General features: G+C 38.0%; 1 long non-coding RNA gene across 2 annotated transcripts in view; it reads left to right on the forward strand.

Annotated features, from left to right (window-relative positions):
• Window positions 1–2,043: 2,043 nt before the first annotated feature.
• Window positions 2,044–9,529, forward strand: part of LOC128248690 (uncharacterized) — a 57,317-nt gene continuing 49,831 nt past the window's right edge. For both annotated transcript variants that reach the window (XR_008264847.1, XR_008264848.1), the window contains exon 1: window positions 2,044–2,183. This is a non-coding gene — a long non-coding RNA (uncharacterized LOC128248690). The remainder of the gene's footprint in view (window positions 2,184–9,529) is intronic.

Genomic DNA, 9,529 nt, shown 5'->3' on the forward strand with positions numbered 1-9,529 from the left:
TATATATATATACATACATATAGATATATATACACATAGATAGATAGATAGATAGATAGATAGATAGATAGATAGATAGATAGGTAGGTAGGTAGGTAGGTAGGTAGGTAGATGACAGGCTTACCAATCCACTCACATAGTTTTGGTCGGCCCGAATCTATAGTAGAAGACTATATGTGAGTGTGTGTGTGTGTGTGTGTGTGTGTGTGCGTGTGTGTGTGCGTGTGTGCGTGCGCGCGTGTGTGTGAATACATACAGACAGACAGACGTACACACAGATCGTGATACTCCGTCGGTTACGACGACGAGGGTCCCAACAGATCCGATCAACGGAACAGCTTGCTCGTGAAATTAATGTGCAGGTGGCTGAGCACTCCGCAGACACGTGTACCCTTAACGTAGTTCTCGGGGAGATTCAGCGTGACAAGGCTGGCCCTTTGAATTACAGGCACAACAGAAACAGGAAGAAAGAGTGAGAGAAAGTTGTGGTGCAAGAATATAGCAGAGTTCGCCACCCAACCCCTGCCGGAGCCTCATGGAGCTTTAGGTGTTTTCGCTCAATAAACACTCACAACGCCCTGTCTGGGAATTGAAACTGCGAGCCCACGACCGCCAGTCATCTGCCCTAACCACTGGGCCATTGCGCCTCCATACACCCACACCCACAGATGGAGACACATTTATATGACAGGTTTCTTTCAGTTTCCGTCACAATTTCAAAGAGCGGTGACAGAAGACTTGGAAATGAAATCGTAGGTGAGATCTCTGACGCGCCTTTTTACTCCAAGATAAAAGGTTAGAAAGATAGAGCGGACATAGATTGTCTTGAACAAAGGGAAACACAATCCTGGAGCGATCTTTTACACAAATAAGAAGAATTTCAACCAAAACACGCACACAAAAAAATGCAACAGCCGCATTCTGGCTTCAAATCCTCACGAGAGAGACAAAAATGTCAGATTCAAAAACTCTGCCAAGGTAATGATTTTCGCCTGTATGGCCTCTGATGGCAAGAAGATACCATTGATCATGTTTGAGAATGCTGAGAGACTGTTATGTTCAAGTTATGAAAGAGGATTCTGGATTCTTTCTGAATATTCTGAGGCAAGCGACAAGGGAAATCCTAACAAGACCGCTAAGGACTTCTAGTCTATATTCCAGCAAGATGGAGCTCCTTGTCACACAAAAATTTCTCAGGGATGAGTTTGGGAACAGGTTTGGGGAAAAGGACACCTGGCCCCCTTCATCACCACATTTGAACCCTTTAGATTTCAGCATCTGGAATGGACTGGTCAGAAAAGCTTGTGAGAAGTCCCACTGTAACCTGCAAGCCCTCAAAAACTCCATCCATAGGGTTCCGGGAGGAGGACATTAATGAGTAAATTCATTAAGAAAGTTCGTGGTGCAGTCAGGAAGAAGATTGAAGAAGTCACTGCCAAAAGAGGGAGGAGCAACTCTTGATGCTTAACAAGTAGAATTGCGGCCAGGATTGTTTCCGGCACTTTGAAATAACATTGTAAGCTTCCGTTTGAGCTTTATTCCACTTTTTTATGAGCTCCAAATCCTAAGCCATGGCTAATAATTTATGAAAGTGTCATTTTCATCCATGATCAACTTCAACACAATTCTTCTGGTGAGCTTGGAGAATCATCAACATAATGTTAGAAAAACCTCTGATAATTCCATTAAGTTATCTTTAAGCACTTCTGAGATACAAAAGTTCGAATACACATACATATACATACCCGACGACTGACACATACACACACATACATACACACACACATCTGCATATACATATACATACCTGAGGACTTGATTTTTTTTATTAACCACACAGGGTCGAAACACAGAGGGAACAGCACAAGGACAGACACACAAAAGTGGGGGGAAAATAAAATCGAATAAAAAGAATGGTAATGATAAAGGAAAAGGTGGAATGACCCCTACTCGAACCCCATACTCCAGTTAATGTCAATGAACGTTTTTAGAAAAAAAAATTTAACACGTGTTACTTTATTTTTGCTTCTTTCTTCTTGCAGTGTGTTATATTCTCAGTGGATGACTGGCATGACATGCGTGAAGTGTAGTCTCACCAGTGTCAATACGAAATTTTATTTTCATTAAAACGACACCCGTTTAGGATTCCATTACCAGTTAATAATTATCGCAGCGGTTGCAAGGTAAGACATAAAATTCTTTGTCTCTCTCTAATAATTATTGTGGCATTTGCCATTAAATTAGCAGTTCCATATATGTGCTATTTCGTTCATTTGTTTATATTTCGTTAATTTACACTGCATACAAAAATACGGGCATACTATATACAGACAACTGCTTATAAATAGAGATTAATGTATATTCTTTCTTTGTACATAATTTTTATTTATAATATTGAAAAAATACGCCACCAAAGAAAAGACGTAATCTCTCCAGAAACACGTATAAAGCGAGGACGATTGCAGAAAATCGAATGCAAGCGTCTCAACAGAGAAAGGATATGAGCCTTTTCCAATATCAGCTAAGGCATGTTGTAATACTTAATGCTGGATCATTAGAACAACGTTTAGCACGCCAGATTAGACAGAGGTCCAATACAATAGCTCTCAGAAATAAACCACATGCAAATTCGTTCTTCACAACACCAAGAGCTGCTTTCAGATATGATCCATCCGATTCTTATTAAAATAATTCTGTACAAATTGGTATGCTACACTCAGATTGTCTTTTCTGCAAAGCTTCTAAATTTCCAAATGAAACTAAAGGCATGTGCTGCTCAGGCGGTAAGGTAAGATTGCCAGCACTACCAGCTCCTCCTCAACCTCTTTCAACTGTTCACTTCCCCGTTACCATCTCCCATTGCAGCCCAATTTCTAGAATGTACCCATTTACGTAGTACATCTCCATTACACCTCCATTCATTTGGCTGTCAACCATACAATGGATCGTGTTAGACGCAGCGCTGACAGTCTCAAAGGCGAGTATATCCACTGACAGCTTTTCGGTGGGTTCAAAAATCATACCCACCACCCCCAGTTTTCTTTGCTAGGTTAGGGCATGGAATCCTTCAAACTGACGTATTACATGTTGATTAGTCAAATTCGACCATCATTTACTCCACAAATGCTCTGTCGTCAATGCTGCACTTTCCCGTATCACCTGTTTCAACATAATTGTAATACATATAAACAAACTATACCATTTTAATCCCGAGCAACGCTAGGCATCTCTGCTAGTCTAAGATGTAATATTTATAAGATTTACAAAACAATATGCATAGGCAATACCCATGCACATTGTTTTGTAAATCTTATGTATATATAAATGAATAGAAATGATATATATATATATATATATATATATATATATATATATATATATATATATATATATATATATATATATATATACATGTATATATAAATAAATAAACATAGAAAAAAGGTGTGTGTGTGTTCCTGCGTGTGGATGTGTGTGCAGATTCCTAAAAATACTATATTGTTCCGCGTCTACAACTCGACATTTCCGTAACGCGTGGGTTTACTGTATCATTTTTGAGATGTCACTTCTATGTTAAGCTCTTACTTGGAATGATTACATTAAATCTATAAGAGTCGGCCCTCCGTCTATATCGAACTTGTTATCTTTCCATAGAATATATTCAATCTTTTATTGGTCTTTGTATTACACGCTATTGTCACGTTTGTGCTGATCACTCGGCTGTTTATCTCAATCCTTGATCGAGCTCCAAGCTGTATTTTAAAAATTGTTGCTCCTGTTTTTAGTAGCTAAACTTCTCTCGGACTTCATCTTTCCAAATATATTCACCAGAATATATTTAACTATATTTATTTCCCATAAATACGTCTATGCAGAATTTCCTCGTGCCTTCTCTCAAAGTTACTAATCTAGTAACTTGATAGTCTACAAAATCTCTTCCTTTCTTGCAAGAAGTGTTTCTACTCCAGCGGTTTCTTTCCTCAAACATCTGCGTTTTATAATTCATAGAGTAGCTTCTCCTTAGATTTTTTCCCTTTCATTTTCTTTTGTAATTTCCGCCATCCCAAGTGGTTACTTGAGGGTTGTTTTATTGCAAGTTTCATGTCGCCTGAAAGGAAGAATTTCCAATGATATGTATGTACGTCCGTTTTGTTTTGTTTTGATTATTTAAATTCTTCTGAGGAAGAAGCTGCTTTCTAACCAAGATACAAAACTCCATCGTTGGAATGTAGATAACAAAAGCCAATGTCATATTTTTAACGTGAGAAAAGTCTTGCACATTTTTACTGTTCCACTTGCAGGTTGTATATGTAATGTGTAAGTTGGTTGGTTGATTTCTTTTCCTGAAAACCCAAGCTTATCCAGATTGTCACTTCGGCGTTTACTCAGTGTATGTCGTTGTTCAGTTTTATTTCAGGATTTCTTGCCAACAGAGAAAGAACCGGTTTCTTACCTAGATCCAAGGCTCCTTCAGTGGAATTTCAACAACAGTATATCTTTGTATGTCATTCAGTTTGTTTGTATGTATGTGCGTGTGTGTGTGTGTATGTATGTGCGTGTGTGTGTGTGTGTGTATGTATGTGCGTGTGTGTGTATGTATGTGCGTGTGTGTATGTATGTATGTGTGTGTGTATGTATGTGCGTGTGTGTGTGTGTGTATGTGCGTGTGTGTGTGTCTTATCTTATTTTTCTCCTTCATGTTCGTCTATCACTCTGCTCATTTCAGCCCCAACAGGTTAAGTTACTGACATCTCCAAATTGAACAATATCATCGTTTGATGTGGAAATCGTGATGAATTTCCCCGACGACGAGGGTCCCAGTTGATCCGATCAACGGAACAGCTTTCTTGTGAAATTAACGTGCAAGTGACTGAGTACTCCACAGCCCTTAACGTAGTTATCAGGGAGATTCAGCGTAACACAGTGTTATTTCTTTACTGCCCACAGGAGGCTACACACAGGGGACAAACAAGGACAGACAAACGGATTAAGTCGATTATAACGTCCCCAGTGCGTAACTGGTACTTATTTAATCGACCCCGAAAGGATAAAAGGCAAAGTCGACCTTGGCGGAATTTGAACTCAGAACGTAGCGGCAGACGAAATATCGCTAAGCATTTCGCCCGGCGTGCTAACGTTTCTGCCAGCTCGTGTGACAAGGCCGGCCCTTTGAAATACAGGCACTACTCATTTTTGCCAGCTGAGTGAACTGGAGCTACATGAAATAAAGTGCCTTGCTCAATGACACAACGCGTCGCCGGGAATTGAACTGCCGACCTTACGATCATGAGCCGAATGCCCTAACCACTAAGCCACGCGCCTTACACACACACACACACACACACACACACACACACACACACACACACACACGTAGGTATTTGTGCATAAGCCTGCTTGACAGTTCATACACAAACGTATCTATGCAGAAAACAGTAATAAAACATATAATATTAATATTTATAAAGAATACAAAGAAATATATAGGAAAATCGGAAATAATGGAAACAAAACAATTATGTCTCGTATATTTATGATAAAATATAAAACGTGTTTGCGTGCACATATACATGTATATTTATAAATGTTGATAAAGATATACCTGTATAAAGTGTGATATATAAAATGATTAAAAGAGATTGACATAATATAACACAAAGAGGTCAAAAGGGTCGCATATAAAAATGAAAAGACATACGAATGGTATAATGAAAAATATATGAACATATAATAAAAAGAGATTTATTTAGATACATATAGCAGCAGAAAAAAAGTTACGTATCTATGTGAATTATCTCTATAGATTTTAAAACATGAATATATCATTTGAACACACACACACACACCACACACACACACACACACACACACACACACACACGAACACACACAAACACACACAAACACACACATACATTACAAAAAGAAATATGTATAGGTCTGTATAGAAATCTATCTCCCTGAGCAGGTTTTATGTGTGTGTATGTATGTATGTATATATATATATATATGTGTGTGTGTGTGTGTACGTGTATGTAGATAAATGGAAATATAGACAAAATTTGAAATCATAATGTGTGTGTGATAAAGATGAAGAAATACTATGGTGGATGTAAATGATATCATGTTGATAATAGAAAAGTTTTGCAACAAGTTTTATAACAATTTTGTAAAAACGTTCAGAGAAATTGTTTGCTGACTTACTTTCATTTTCGCCTGATAGATGTATATTTATCTAGTTATGTAACTCATTTGTAGTTGGAGGTGTCTCAAGAGATCTTACTGCTCATGTAGTCATTTTCAGATGATTTCAGAGATTTGATTCAAATGGTTGTGAGAAGTTGTGAAACTTCTCTGCAAGGCAGGGTTGACATCTGTTGGATCCTATGATAAATGTTGTAGTATTTTGAGTGACTTACCAGTTTGTTATATACTTGGTGAGTACATGTGTGTGTGTGTGTGTGTGGGGGGTCTGTATATGGATATGCATGTATTCATTTGTGTGTTTCTTCGTGAATATGATGGTGCTCATGAACGAAATGCAGGCCTCAATGTGGTGAACGTCGACCATTTGATATTAATATAGCTGCTTATAACTTTCAGTTATACACACGCATACATATACACACACACACACACACACATATATATATATATATATATATATATATATATATATATATATATATATATATATATATATACATATAGAACACACAGTCCGCACGTACACACACTTTCTCTATCACACACACACACTAAAACCCTTCAGATTAATGTAAAATTGTTTTTATTATATCTAAATATAAAGCAAACATTAATATGTATGTATTTATGTATGTATGTACACATGCTAACACACATATACGTAAATGCATGCAATGACTGTCTAATCGAGACACGTTTTTTTTGTTCTTTTTTCTCTCCCTGTCTTTTCTTCTGTAGAAGAACGTGTACACTCTATTTTCTTTTTACTTCATCTTAATGTTTTTTTTGTTTTTTTTTGCATGTTATAATATTTGCACCAAAACCGACGCGTACACGTCCGTGTGTGTGTGTGTTTCTTTGTTTGTCACTTAATGTGATTCACAAGCAGAACTGAAGGCTGAACGTTTGAATTCCAAGTTGAGTCCATGAGATGGGCTTTTACAGTTTCCGTCAACTTAATTTCATAAATTTTGAGTCAACCCGAGGTAATGATATAAGATCTATGGCTAATATATAAGACCTAACACAAGCGCGCTCGCACACACATTTTTATAGATGTATGTGTACATATATATAAACAGAGAGAGAGGGAAAGCGATGTATATGTAAAGGTCGATCGACGAGAATGAGTGCTCAACATCACATTTGTGGATAGAATTAAGTCTACCATTGGTTTCATGTTAAGGAAAAATTTTCAAGCCGATCCAGATGGAGGAATGGTGTTCGTCTCCATTTTGGATGAAAACACAGTCTGAAAACACAAATGTGTATGTATGTATATATGTATATAATGCATAGTAACAGTAACACAGCCCACCATCTGGTCTTCTCTCAAAAGGACATAGATATTTCGATTCAGCAGGCCATCAGTAAGCCTTGCAGTGGTAGCAAACGTGTAGAATCTTTGCATTATGTGAGTGTATAACAGGCAGGACAGCCTGTTCTTGAAAGCTCTCGAAATTGGCATTGATTGATAATCTTTTACCAGACTTTTGGATGTTTTTGCATATTCAGTCTGGTCTCTTAACATCCTGCTTTCAATGCTGTTTCTGTTTGCATCTCACTGCTATTTGCATGAGATAATTGTCTGCATATCCTGTCCATTTGGTAATGATTATTAATTGGCACCTGAATATTCACAGACCGAAAGCTGTCTCAGTAATTTATTCTCTTAAGATACATTAGCTGGTCTGTCATGTGTAGCAGTAACAGAATCATATTCTCTACGCCTACGTGAATCGTCAGACATTTCCTTCAGATATCTTACCCTGGTTTTCTCTGATCCAGTTGCCTTTCTGTTCCTTTGTTGTTTTCTTTCCTGCCGACCATTCTGTTTAAGCCGCATATTATTTTGGACGACCCATGTTGAATTGAAAAATTCTAATATGGAAGCAAATAACACAGCATATATATTATAAATTGTATCGTAATTAATATGTTGAACATTATTAGAGCAGCGTGTCGGCAGAATTGTTAAAGCACTGGGCAAAATGCTTAGCGACATTTCGTCCGTCTTTACGTTATGAGTTCAAATTTTGCCGAGGTCGACTTTGTCTTTCATTTCGGGGCAGGTAAAATAAGTGCCAAGGGTCAATGCAATCGATTTACCTCCTTTCCCGCCATTGCTGGCCCTGTGCCAGAATGTGAAACGCAATATGTTGAAAGGAATCATCATATTACTGAACAATAAAGGTAAAATCGATGCAGGCACAGAAAATAACCCTAAGGTTTCTTTATTTAAAGAATTATGGGCCACATACACTTAACTAATTAATAAGCAGTTTTCTTTATTATTGTATAGATATATGTGTGCAAATAATGATTTGTAATATCAGGTTCTGGTTTGCGAATACACGATGAAAGAGTTTTCCAAATACGACATCGCCAGCTGGAAACCTTTTCTGGACGTCTTTCTCTGAACTGCATTCTCTGGAAAGGATGCTTCCGTGAACTTGAAAGTTTTTCCTTTGTTACCATGATATATAGGGGGGAGATTAGGGATTTTGAAACCTTAAAAAATTCAGTTTGGAGCAAGCTGAGTCATTTGGATGCCGGTCGTCAAACTGAAGCGAATCATATGCGTTTTTGAATTTATCCACCCATTCCTTCGGGTGAGTGAACAAGCGAGGAATTGTCATCGACGTAGTACAGGTCAATAACTCAAGTGTCATTGATTAGGCTTTGTGATTTTAAACCTGGACAGATTGTTGAATTCCCCCATCGAAGCGATATTTCATCTCTACACCAGGGTGGCTGGAATATCGTGGAACATGGCTGCAAAGCATAGAAAAAACAAGTTTGGGACAAGTACACATCTTTGCTTTAAGCCGTTAGAACAAAACAACAAACGAACGTATGGATGTAGCACAAGCAATGTATTAATGTTTACGTTCCCTGCTGGAAGACCCTATGTCTGGCAACAGGACTCTGCACTATGTCACACAAGCAGGAGAACCCAGTTATGGCTGTCAGACAATTTCTGTGACCACATCACCTCTAACATCTGGCCATCTAACTCCCCAGGCTGCAACCCCCTTGATTATTATGTGTGGGGCGCAGTTGAGCGAGGGACCAACAAAACTCCTTGTAACACCAAAGATGAACTGAAGGCAAGGATTATGGCAGCATTCACTATCTTAAACAAGGAGACCGTCCAGAAGAGTTGCAGAAGATTCCGAAGTCGTCTGGAGGCCGTGGTTGAAGCCAATGGCGATTTTATTGAATATATTTTTGTATAATTTTGGTAAATATATCTGTTAAAATGAGATGTCAGGGTTATTTTCATTTTTGCGTAATTTAGACGACAGTTTATTCATCGCAC

This window comes from Octopus bimaculoides, chromosome 9 (genome assembly GCF_001194135.2).
Source record: "Octopus bimaculoides isolate UCB-OBI-ISO-001 chromosome 9, ASM119413v2, whole genome shotgun sequence".
NCBI lineage: Eukaryota > Metazoa > Mollusca > Cephalopoda > Octopoda > Octopodidae > Octopus > Octopus bimaculoides.